At 43.5% G+C, this 13,296-nt stretch overlaps 1 protein-coding gene across 1 annotated transcript in view; it reads left to right on the top strand.

Annotated features, from left to right (window-relative positions):
• The window catches only part of ABCA1 (ATP binding cassette subfamily A member 1), a 122,823-nt gene that overhangs the window by 303 nt on the left and 109,224 nt on the right, over window positions 1–13,296 (top strand).

The raw sequence follows: 13,296 nt of genomic DNA, 5'->3' as shown, positions 1-13,296 counted from the left end.
GGCGGCGCTGCCCGAGAGTAACCTCGGCCGCGAGCGGCGCCTCCGCGGGAAACAGCAGCGAGCCCGAGGAGCCGGGTTTGTGACGGGAGAGGGGAACACGGATGGGGTTTGAGTAGCTGGAGGCCCTATCCTCGTTTCCCTTCCCCTTGCTGCCGAGTCGGCAGCGGTCCCCGCAAGGATGTTTTCACAGAATAAAGGAAACTCTTGGGGGGGAAGGGGAAGAAAAGTTTTTGTTTGCTTGTTTGTGCCCCCCCTTTCTGTTTTGTCTCTATGAGTTTTTCGCCTCAGTGTATCCATGGGCAAGATAGACTTGGCTCTCCCCGTGTTCCATCCTTCTTTGAGGGATGCCGACACCTAATGGGCCAGGGTCTGGTCTCCAGGTCCACAGGCACGTAGGATTGTGATCCTTCGCATCCTTGCTGTGGCTTTAACACCCAGTATATCTTGTTTTTACATTGCAGCCTATCATAGAGCTGCCTTGCAACCTGTCATTAGCCTATTATGAGCGCTCCTGTTTTATTTTGGTTGAGTGTCATGTCTCGGATATCTAAAAATCTTTAAGGGGGACAAAAGAAAAAGGATACAGGAGCGCATCCTAAACTCTAATATTTGTCCCTCCACAAAACAAAAAATATCTTTTAAAGTTTTCACGCAGATATCCATCTTTCTTTATGTTTAGTCCTATAAATGAACTTTCCTAAGCTTTGGGTTTAGTTTCTTTTAAGTATCTTAAACCGAGAATAGTTTTCCCTGCAAAGAACCAGCCTCCTAGATGCTTGTATATAGTTTATTTTGGGTGGATCTTCAGTTGGTGTGAATCGGTATCTGTAACTGCGCTGAAGGCGGGACTGAAGCATCTGCTTATGCACTTTGCTGCATTGGGCTGATACAGGAGCTGAGCTTTCTCAAACATCTGGCCATGTTAACACATCCAAATACTGAAAAGAGCAATGCAAGCTCTGTAACAGCATAACTGACTGACCCCTGTGCGAATTCAATTTTTGCATGGGGGCAGTGGGGATAAAAAAGGAGAAATTGAATCCAAATATTGCAAGTACTTGACTCTTACTGCCTATTTTGCCTTTTTAAAAATTAAATATGACCAGCGGTATATGATGAGATCCCACAAGGATTATTATTGCCTACTGTTAGGGACTTTGTCTACCACATTATTGGAATGACATGTAACAGCAGCTACACAAACTCTGCCCGCTTTGCTCCTGACTATAAAGAGCCAAGCCCTGGTGCCATTACTTGCACCAAGTGGCACTTTATCCCGTAAACAGTGCTGCTTCAATGGGCTCTATGGGGAAGGAAATCTAGCTTTTTCTTTGTGTTTAGACCAAAATTTTGTTTTGCAGCAGTTTTAATGGTGAGGGTGTTTGCCAGTAGAGACACTTACAGCTCTAGACACTTGGATTTAGAATTAGTTTTGGCTAATTTGGCCAAAGTGGCCACCATAAGTGGCCGTGCTACCTGCACCCGGGGCTTCAGATGTTTCCAAAACCTTTGGCGGGCATCGGTTTGGATGCCCCTGAGTTTTGCTTGCCCTTAGCCATAAGGCCCTTGGAGCAAGCAGGGAGGAGACTGCCATTTCCATAAACTGGGCTGAAAGCCGTTGCACCTCAGCGGGTCCTGAACCATGCCAGAAGAGCAGTTCAGGAAAACTGCCTTTTTGGACACACATACATGGTACTCTCCCTGCCAGGTTAAGAAGGCGCTACGCTTGTCCTGAGCCTTCAGGATATTTAACATTGGAGCAGCTAACTAAGGGATGCTGTGTATTCCTTGCTACTTGGAGTCTTTACATGAGACTATTTGTCTGTCTCTGAAAGGTGTGCTTGGGTTCAGCCAGCAATTTTTTGGGTGTGAAGCAGGTCTTGCTGGGTGAAATCTCTTGGTGGGATACAGGAGATCCAATGACAGATCATTCTGGGCATGTTTCTACTTACTACCTACAGGCTGTGATATGGAGTGCTGTAGTAAGAGTGTTGTACCCCGTCAGCACTTTCTGAGTCCCCAAATGATGCGAGGAAGCAGTGTTGGGCATACTCCTATTAGCATGTCTGTGACGGGGAACAAACTGGTGCTTGCCCTGTGTTGTTCTGAGATTAATCCAGTTCTGTTTCCATATCTGGTGGCCATAGATCCTACAGTGCTTCTTAAGAATTAAATGTTTCTCTTTTTTTATTTGCACTGTTTGTGTCCTACATATGAAATTAACACCCTGGAGCACAGTTGTATTTGAGAGATCTCCGATTTTCTGTAAATGCAAAGTAGCCCCATTTGTACCTTGCAAAGTTTTCAGATAGGACTTGATGTTAAATAATGAAATATTAAATAATGACTTCTTCACTTTAGAAAATAACTCTTTAGCTACCTGATAAAATTGGGTGTCTTGGAAAAAAGTATCTAAACGCTTGTTTGCACTACTACAGAAACCACTGCTAAGGATGAGTTTCTAGTGGCGCAAATCATTGCCTCAGTGCTACTGTCCTGATCCTCATTTATATGAGGGCCTCGATAGAAACAGATCTCACCTTGTATGTTTTCCAAGTTATTTCAACTTACCAATAGTTCTTTAATTGAACTTTGCCTCGCTTAACCTATCCTGCTCCCTCAACCAAGAAGCAGATCCTAGGCGCATGTGCGTGAGGCAAAACTCCACAAAGACTCAACAGCCAATTCTGCAGTCTCGACTCGGCAAAATTCCCATTGATGCTTTTGCAGAAGGGTTTACAGAATAAGAAGTAATGCCCAGGCTTTGTTCTCATTTACTCCAGTGCAAGTCTGAAGAGGCTGTGTTGATTTCAAAGTTACTTTAGATTGACTGAGAATACTCTAATCATGAGGGCAAGGTTTGATCTTGAGTGAACTGTAAGCAACGGAAGTGATTTCAAAGGTGCATCTCCCCTCTGCTATGTGTGTGATGCTGCAGACATCAGGGAGCTCATCTGGCTGTGACTGATAGCAAGATTTTTGTTCTAGGGAGGGATCAGAAAAGGTCTATTTTTTTCTCTTCTCATTGTGTTGTGATAGGTTCAGTTACCAGATAGGTAACTTTGTTCATGCTGTAAAGAACGTCAAATGGCTGCATGAGACTGAAGTGTTGAACAGGGTGTGAATCTTGCTTGGGAAGAAGAAAGGTGCCTGTAGGTTGTGTATTGGCTCACATGCCAGGGTATTGGGAGCATTGTTCTGGAACTCCGATGTGAGTGGCGGCAGAATCCAGCTCAGGTGTTTTACTTTAATAACAAATTCCCTTTCTTATCTTGGTTTAACTGGGGAAGATTGGTGGTGGGGAGGGGTATCTGATTTTCCCTGGGTATAAATTGCTAGAGTTCTGTCAATGTCAAAAGAATGCTGCCAATTTACATCCGCTGAGAATTTGGCTCGAGCATATATTCTGTGTGTGTTAGGTACCTAACAATAACCCATTTGTAATGCTGAGTGTTATAACATGCATTACAGGTATACTCAGGAGATTCTTAGAGAGACTGCAAAAATAGGAGAGATGAGCCACAACAGTTCATGTAAAAATCACATATCTGACTTGAGCCATGTTTCTCAACCTCAATAAAATTTTCTTCACTGCACAGTAAGTCCTATGAAAATGTTAAGTGGTGAAAGAATATTAGTGTTGCTAGGTTCAAGGTATTGATTGGAGTATAGATTAAGCATAGATTTTTCTTTTAATAAAAAGGAAAAGGCTAAAATACAGCTTTTTTTGGAACATTTGTCATTGGATAAAAACGTCCTTGCCTCAAGGGCTGAGGGAGACAGGGTGGGATGGAAAACTATCGATGCAACTCTTCTGATAGAACAGCCTAACATCATGAAAAAATAAAGAACACCTCAGAACATTATTCTCTGGTATATTAGGGTAAAAGCTTGATCAAAGACTATAATAAGAATGAACATTGCAGTCCACAGTTTAAGTAGCTTGAATGTGGATATTTGTTCTGACTCTTTATGCCCTTCAGTTATTTCTGTAGGTGAGCTGTTCAGAATCTTGGCTTAGTCCAATAAAATATCTTTTTTTGGATTCTTTTATCCTTAATAGGGAACAGTTGGTATTAGGCAGGAAAACAGAAGATTGGTTCCAAGACTGTGGTAGTCTGACTACATAGAAAGGTGTATTCTTTGGGAATGAAAAAAGCCAGGGCCCCTGGCCACAGGGTTCAGAGATCAGCACAAAAGAGGTATGGGCTTTTTCCCTCTTTTTTGCCAGAGATTACAGGAGAGTGGGTGCTGTAAGAAAGTACATGCTACTGTCGGATGCCAGCTTGATTCATGAGAAACAATCCTGGGCAGATGCTTCTAGTGAACGGTGGCCCAAAGTGTGGGGAGGGAGGAAGACATCACCTTTTAAAGTACTTATTAGCAATCTCGGTGTGGAATTGGCTGAGACTCTTAGGCTCCATAATCCACTGAATTTCAGTACCAGAGGTGTTCTGCCTAGGAAGACAGGCATGGGGCAGATGCTCAGGAGATCTCAATTCTGTTCTCAGCTCTGTGCCAGTTTTACCAATGTTCTAATGCTTACTGTGTCCAATGGCTTTGTTGCATGTTAATTTTAAGGCTCCGGGAGTATTTAACTCCTGGGTTATTCACATATTAACATGTGAAATTAATTTTAAGCACCCTTTAGGTGGCTTAAAGTTGCACCACTCCAGGGCACGTTTATTTGTGATGTTACCCAGCTTGTGTTACACTAATGTGTGGCCACTCTAAATTGCACGTTAGTGTAAACACCCTCCCTCCCGGCACTGCCTGCCCCCAACAGGTCCCCCACCATCTGCTCACTGCACTTTCCTCCCCCCAGCAGCACAGATTGGGACCACCAACTTGGTTCACCCTGCTGTCCCCCTCTCCCCTCCATAGCCCCACTTGCTTGTGGCTGCTAGCACTGTCCCAGGGGGAGTAGGCAGGCATCTGCCTAGCTGCTGATGCCACTCTCTGGGCTGGGCCCAGGCAGTGGCAATGGCAGTGATGGTGGTGGTCATGGTAGCTGCTGGGCAGGTGGGTTCTCCTTCCCTGCCTGCTCTCCTGGGACAGTGACAGCTGCTATAAGTAAGCCCTGGGGGGACAAGATAGTCTGGGGGGAGGGGGGAGATCCTTGACTGACAGCTGGGGAGATCAGCCTGCTGCAGTTGCACAGCCCTGATCAGTCTGTGTCACCTGACCTCCACTGGATCAGGCCTGCTGTCCCCAACATCCCAGATCCCCACTCCTCTGACTCCCCCTTGCCCCTCAGCTCCTTGTTTACTTGTGGCTGCTGGCACTGTCCCTGGGGAGCAGGCAGGAAAGGAGAACTAGATCAGCCCCAAGTATGCTGGCTGAGGAGGGGAACCCAGAGGGGTGGGGAGAGCCAGGAATGAGGAGGGTGGGGATTCTTTACCTTTCGGACCTCAAGGCTGCTGCTGACCTGAATGTATGAGCTCCACACTGGAGCTAATACCAACACTAATCAACATCTGAGAAGCTCAAAGTGTAATGTGTAACAAAGCCTTAAGTTTCCAGTTCTGCAAAGGGGAAATCCTGGTCACTTGATTTGTATGGAGACTTTTTTTTTTTCTTTCTCCTTCTTGTCCTCTTGGTTCTTTCTTTTCTTCCAGACTCCTTGTCCCACATATCACTTCCTCTTTGTGCTGCCTTCTCCTTAGTCCCATTCACACATGATAAAATGTGGGTGCATTGCATGAGACATTTATTAGCTGGTATAAACTTTTACTTCAGCAGAGCAATGTCACTTCACCAGCTAGGAATGTCTTGTCCTCAGTAAAAGCACAGAATTAGTTTAAAAAAAAAAAAAAAAAAAAAAAGCTAGAATGAAGAAGAACATTCTTATCAGACCAAAGCAGGGGCGGGGGGGAGTGTGTGTGTGTGTGTGTGTCCGTGTCCATGTGTGTAACAGAAACTGCAGTCTGAAACCTAAGGATGGCATCTGAAAAGGGGGTTATATAGTATATATGCATCTTTTTGTTAAGAGGTGGTATAGGTGGTCATTAAAATAGATGATTTTGCACCAGCATTTAGGATATTAAAGTTAATGGAGCAAATTCTGCTCAGTTTAGGCATTTTCAGGGAATGAACAGCTTATTGCTCTGTTCAGCCTAAAGTCCTCTTTGATTGTTTTTGATTGCAAGATGTTAAGTTTAAGTCCACCCCCCCAATTATATTTAACAGAGGTATTACTTTCATTTGCCCTTTTTTGCATGTCTAATGGTCTGCCTCTGGGCCAACACACATGGGACCTGAAAGCATGAGCCACCACAGTTAGAGAAGAAACCACATTTTACATTTTGGTATCAACTGGTCCTCTGTGGAATAGGCCGGAAGGGGAAATGTGTGACTTGCACTCACTGGCATACACGTGTTCCCCATCTGCCTGCAGGAGCATTTGCTATGGCAGATGTTCTCGTCGTATGCATGACACAGTTCTGCTGCCTCTTCTGCATACTTTTAGAAATGTCTCTTGGATCGTGTTTATAAATTCATTCCATTTAATACCTGGGATTTCTCTAAGACTTTTGCTTTTGAGGCATTTAGACAAGCACTAAAGAAAAAGCATTTCAGGTTTTCATGGCTAAGACTGAAGTAACATTAGAGCTGAAGATATTTTTGTAGCTTGGCCTGTAGGTTTTACGTTTTTGAGGAACAAAGCTCGTTTAAACTGGTAAATGCCACCACTGCTTTCCTGACACTTCTTTTGGACATCCCCACCAACTTACATATCACTGCCAAGTTCTGTGAAAGGAATTGGAGCTCATGGTAGAGATATCTTTTATTAGACCAACTAGATTTTGCAAAAAAAGTGGTTTATTTACAAGCTTTCGGGCACAAGCACCCTTCTTCAGGCGTAGGAGAAAAGATTGTAAAAGTTCTCCTGGGGAGAAATGAAAGTTCATATTTCATAGGAGAGTTGAATGTGTGGTAAAATCTCCTGTTTGAAGCAGTTAATTTTATGCAGATTAGGCTCAGAGAAATTTGGAATAGTCTGTGTACCTCAAAGTTGTTTGGTGGCAAGCAGGATGTATTCTTATTTCCTTTTGGTTATGGTGTTTCAGATTTCACAGAGGAGTATAAAAAGTTCTGTGATTGCATTCCCCTTGCATTTCTAGGCACATCCTAATGTGATGCTGGAGTTGGTGTCTGGGATTCTCTTTAGGTTTTTTAGCCCTGTCTTCCTTGTGATCCTGGACAGCCTCTCTGTCTCTACATGGCTCACACCTGAGCTGTCACTTATAAGAGCTAGATCTGGAGTCAGAGCTTCTCATAAGTCTCTGTCAAAGACAAGCAGTAGGACGGTGTTTTCTGACTCAATCTAGGCACTTGATGTTAATGAAATCTGTTTTGTTTTATCTATGAATCCCGCGCCTTCATATAAAAAGGAGGATGTTGCATGTTATACTTAGCACCTGCTAACTGCACTTAAAACACTACTGTCTGAGCATTCAAGTAGTGAAGCACATGCTAAGTGCCATCATAGCATAGTAAAGTTACTCTTTCTCCCCCCCCCTCCCCCCCCCCCCCCCCCCCCCCCGGATCAGATCAGGGGGCTCCAGTGTGATGGGTGTGGGTGGAATGGTAGCCCCCAGCAAAGTGGTTTGTCAGGTTCCCAGCCTCCTTACTGCAATGGAGCCTTGTACTGGCAAGGCTCTGATGCTGGTAGCAGGGTGGGAACCTGGCAAGCAGTTCAGGGCTCTGGTACGGCGCTGCACAGGAGTAGATTCAAGACTCCAGTGCAGTACTACGATCGATCTGTATTTAGACTGTAGTAAGCATTAACGTGCAACTGCTCAGAAAACTTTCTAAGTTTGTATTAATGTTTACTATAATCTAAATATAACATGTGCTACGTGTAACATGTAACAATACCCTAAAAGACATTGACTGTTGGCATATTGCAAGATGTCCATATATTGGGTGATTTGTGATGGAGGTTATGTGAAGCATGGAGCGAGGGATTATTTTTTTGCCATTTGCGCTCTTCTGTGGTTATTCAGGGGTTGAAAACCTCGTTGACAAATGATGATCTGGGTGAAAAGCTAGCCTACTGAACCCTTAATTTTGCTTCTACCACTCTTGTCTTTCTGTGTAAGTTGATACTGCAGAAGTCTCTAGCTATGCCTGAAAGAAGTGTAACATCTTGCCAACTATAAATTGTTTAGGTCCTCTGTTCTTGGTGTTCAACAGGAATGCAATTTCCCCATCACACCTTAGGTTTTTCTTGGTTGTATGCTTTGAAGTGTTTGAGATGTGTATCAATGGCCCCATTTGCTGTCACTTGCACTCATGAATGACTTCACTGAGGTGGTGTGGGTATAACTCAGCAAAATTTGTCTTTCATAAATTTAACTGGCAACTTTATTCTTCATACAAGTGGATCCTAAAAGTAGAACTAAAAATTCCCTTTTCATATAAAAGCATGTGGTCTTTGCTCCTCGTTACTTTGACACAGGATGGTTCTTGGCATATTGGCCCCAGATGGCAAAGATCAAGAGGGAAATGATAGTGATGTTTGTTTGTACTCCACTGAATGAACTGCACAGCTAATATTGCAGTTTCAACATGTGCCAGATACAGTTTGTATTTCAAACTCCTTTTGATATCAAAACCAGGCAGAAAATAGAAGGGTAACTTCACCCCCGAAAATCTTAATGAAAGCAGTATTTGAGGTGCAAGACGCATTGTTGCCTTACCTACATCTTTGAGGAACCAACCACCCCAAAATGTTGGAAATGCAAGGCATGAAGAACTAAGGTAGCCCTTCCCAGACAAAGCACTGAAATGAACTCAGCTGCATCACAGCGCCCTGTGTTAAATTTGAGCCAAGTTGCATTCAGAAGTGGAAATGAACTCTTAAGTTGAAAAGCAGGGTCCAAAATTTGATAATTTCTTGCCCTCTGTCCTCTGATTTGTATGATCACTTCTTTAGGTGCTGCTGTATGTTAGCATAGCAGACCCTTGAAGGGTAGATTTTACAATTGCAACTTTAGGGTTAGCTTCACTGCCTATGCTTCAGCAAGTGTGATACAAAACATCTATGAATTTACCTTAGCCCAAGCTAGCTTTATAACAGCTTGGCATTCAAAAAGTGATTCAGTGTTCAGAATTCAGTGGTGAATCTGGTCCTCAGTGTGGGTGGGGGGTTCTTGCTTTGTGTAAGCCAGTGATTCTTGATCCTTTTAGACTCGAGACACCCTGTGAAAAATGCTTAGTCCAAAAAATGAGTGTGAACTACAGAAAAATAATAGAGCAATTCTTCTGCTGCAAAGAACTCAGACCACAGGTCAGAATATGGTTAACACTATGGAGCCCTTTTGAAGTCTCTGGATTTATCTTGCGAAATCATGTTTACACACCTACGTGTGCTAACTTTGTGTGGTACACAGCTGCACCGTTGAAAGGATTGCAGCACCCTGGTTTAGAATCACTGGTCTAAGAACAGGGTGCCTGTAGACGTGCTGTGGAGCTGCTCCGATGTGCTGTAATTACAGTGCATTGGAGCAGACTCGATTAATTGCTCTAGCCTGCTTCCACGTCTCATGTATTGGCATCCCTGGACTTCAAAATGGTGGCAGGGGTTCTTGAAATAAAACTTGTTCCAGCCACTAGAGTGCCCCACCCCTGGAGCACATGTAAAAGTGCCCAGAGTTGTTTGTTTCTCTTTCAGTGCTATCTGTCAGAAAGCAGTGGGCTGTTTGGCTTTCTCAGAGAACCTGTTGTGATCATCATTTTTGAAGACTTACCAAGCTAAAACACATCTTTTGCAGAGCTAGATGCCATCCTATATTAACCCTTCTAAACATATGACTTGGGTCTCACTATCAGTCTAGAAAACTGATTTTTACTAGAACTGGCTCACCTGTTGGCCATATTGTATCGGAGGTGGTCTGTGGTCAAAGCTCATCATGGTGAATTGAGGCTGAGCATCCCAGTTATCTCAATAGGATGGATGTTCACGGCTGTTTCCACGTCATCCCTGTGGAGGCTAGAATGTGGAAGAAAGGTGCTTGAGCCTGAAGGCTTGCAAATAAATACTTTTTTTGCAAAAATCTAGTTGGTCTAATAAAATATATCACCTCTACCATGAGTTCTGATATTGGAAGGAAGGGTTTTCAGCTACTCTGGACTCTGGATCTTTGGACACTGGCCATGATGAATTGAATAACTTATTTGTTCTGTCATTTTGGTCTGATTTGAACCTTGCTTTTCCTATGTTTGTTTTCCCCAAGAAGGACTAGATTTGGAAGTTTTTATTTTTAGGTTGGAAAAGGTAGGCATTTTCATTAAAATGACTGAAAGAGACACTGAAATGTTCTCTTATTGTATTAAAAATTGTTACAGCTACTGGAAATAAATGAATGCATTTCATTTTGTGTGTAGTTTTGAAGTGTACATCATTTGGTGTGTACAGCATGATTCATTCATGCAACTTGAGGCCAGATTCTGTGATGTATGCAAATACAACTTCTTGCAAAAAGTTGACTACTTGGTTGCTGTTCCACAGAGAATGTAGGATCACATCATAAGCCAGAAGAAGAATCTTTAAGGATCTTATTTTGAGTGCATGAGCTAACTGGGCATTACTGTGCTACAAAAGCAGAATGGTGCTTGGTGAACTACATGCTTGGGGGCAGGAGATGGCTTTTGGAATGCAGGAGTGTCGTAGAAAGATGTCCCCTTATTCCTCCACTGCCTTGCACTTGGGGCAGTCGCTTGGTCTAGGGCAAAGAGCATGTAAAACACTGTTGTTTTGAGTTGGTAGACCTTTACACTCTGCATGCTGGTGTGAAAAATGAGTCAGGTGCGGGTACTGCCAAACTATGCCCAGAGCATTGAATGGTGTGGGTATCCTCTGTTCTCTGCATCTCTCCCTATCCTCTGATTACTGATTATTCAGTGGTCTTTCTCATGCTTTTAGGATAGAACCCATTAAATGATTTTATGGTGCTCATGCCTTTAAAGGGCAACTACAAGTTGAAAGGAAAAAAATGTTTTGGGGTGTCAGGTTTGTCTGCCTCTGAGTTCCAGTTCAAATGTACTCCATTTGCAAAAAAAATATTTATTTATTTATTTATTTTACCCAAGTACAGCCACTGCAGGTTTAATTTGGGGTGTGAAATACCAAGCTGCTGTCTTTCAGTACTGATGGAGCCTGGTAGGAGAATGTCTCTAATCACTTACTAGGTGCATGCCAGACCAGAATCCAGGTGCTTCTCACTCTAGGTTGGCAACAGTGGGTCAGTTTCCTATCCCTGTTTACAGCTCTGACCTTTGTCTCCTGCTGCCTTCCCCACACCTCTAACATTTCATTCTAACTCAGGTCTGTGCCTGAGATGGTACTAGCCCTGACTCACGCAACACCATTTCCCCCTTACCCCCTACAAATCTATGCAGCAAGCTACCAGACTTTCACCCTGCAAAAGGCTGAGTTGTCTTCTACCGGCTGACCTTGCATTTCTGTAATGTTGGGCTCTTGGGGAATGAAACACTACCAGGTTTACAGCTGGTAGACAGACCCTGTGAATGAGCTGGGTTTTATTCAGATCTGAGACATTGGGTCCCTAAACTGATTCTTTGATGATTTAATCATCTTCCTATGATTTGTATATTGTGTTGTAAACTGTTAAAGCAGTCTGAATCCTTTTGTACATGTAGGGCCATCTGGGCAGCTTGTATCAAAGATTGTAAATCATCAGCTCAGGATCTTGCTAACGGTGGCTAGCCGAAAGTAGTTACTGGCCACTGTAATTCACCTTTCCTCTTGCCTGCTGAGTCAATACTATCTAGCTGTGCTACTAAAAAATATCCCAGTATAAATCAGCAATTGGCCATGTTCTTAAGAGAGAATGTTTTGCTGAATTACTTTTGGAAACTGAGTAGGAAATTTGGGGGCTGACTTGCCTATTTGGCAAACTTCAAGAAAGCACCACTGAGCATTGGGAAATTTCGAAAGAGCTGCATTCCGGTGTCTGTGCAGAGGGGTTGATAGTGCCTTTGCATCTCTGGCTGTGGGTTCAAAGCTCACAGCTGTTGCTGAGACTGCATTACAGTACTCAGGAGTGCTGCAGTGTGTGCTGTGCTTGGACAGGCAGCCTGAGAATTGGGTCTGTGGGTTGTATTCCCAGCTCTGCTTTCTGGTTCCTTGTGTGACTTTGGGTAAGTCACTTAACCTACCTTTGTCAGCAGCTCTTTTAACTTGCTTCAGATTTCTCAGGTGATGCAAGAGAACAATTATGTTTCTATTGCTGTAGAAACCTTGTTGTTCAGATGACTGACATGTTAAAAACTGGGGTCCTGTCTCCATCTCTACTGGCTCTTCTAGAAGAGTCTGAGGTGTGGTACCTAGTCCATCTGAAAACTGCTATCATCAGAGGCTTGCTCCTCTTTAGTTTCCAACCCTTTGAGCTGTTGTTGGATGCATAATGACCCATCTCCTTTGCAGGCTACATTAATCATGGGTTTGCAAGGCATCTTGGAATACCTTTGCAAGGGAATTAATCTTTTGCACCCGTACAGATGCAAGTCCGTAAATTTGTGTGTGCACTTGTCCTCAATCACCCCATCTTTAAGCCTGAATAGAGTCAGGACTGCAACCTTCCACATCCTTTGATTTCAACTTAAGTTGCATAGTCCCCTGTAACTTTCACCATTTCGTGACTGTCCGAACCGATGGAGTGATAAAGCTTTTCTCCAGCTCAGTGCACCTTTAACTTCTGATTGCAAGCTGCAATAGTGTCCTTGTCAAAGCCAGTGATTGTGTGGTGCAAAGTGCAAGTAATGGAGTAGGAATAAGTTTGCTTTAACTGTTATAATCCCATTGCATTAGGAGAACATGGGGTCTGATTTGAAGGCTTCTCCTGGTAGGTGGCTAAAGTAATAGGCTGTGACTTGGGAGAGCTGCAGGTCTCTCAGATTCCTCACATGAGAGCTTAGACAGGTTATTTAATCTTTGTGTCTCAGTTCTTCATCTGTAAGTAGGAATAGTAGCTGTCCCAGGCTTGCCTTGTCTGTTCAGACTAAAGTCTCGTACTAAATGCGTGTGTATTACCTAGCACAATGCAGCCCTGATCCCAATGATTGGACTGTAGATGCTGCTGTGATAAGACTTCTTCTGTCAAGGGCTCTGCCTTAGCTTGGGTCTTGCAGAGCTGATATGGCTCATGTGACTTTAACATGAAGTGCCATCTGGATTTGTCTAAAAGGTACTAAATCCTGAGATGTCTTACAGACTTCTCCAGGGTAAACTCACGGTGCTTTACATAAAGTGCCAAGAGTCGGTGCCCC

Source organism: Alligator sinensis, unplaced genomic scaffold, assembly GCF_000455745.1.
Source record: "Alligator sinensis unplaced genomic scaffold, ASM45574v1 scaffold560_1, whole genome shotgun sequence".
Taxonomy (NCBI): domain Eukaryota; kingdom Metazoa; phylum Chordata; order Crocodylia; family Alligatoridae; genus Alligator; species Alligator sinensis.
This window is presented reverse-complemented; position numbering and strand designations above follow the sequence as displayed.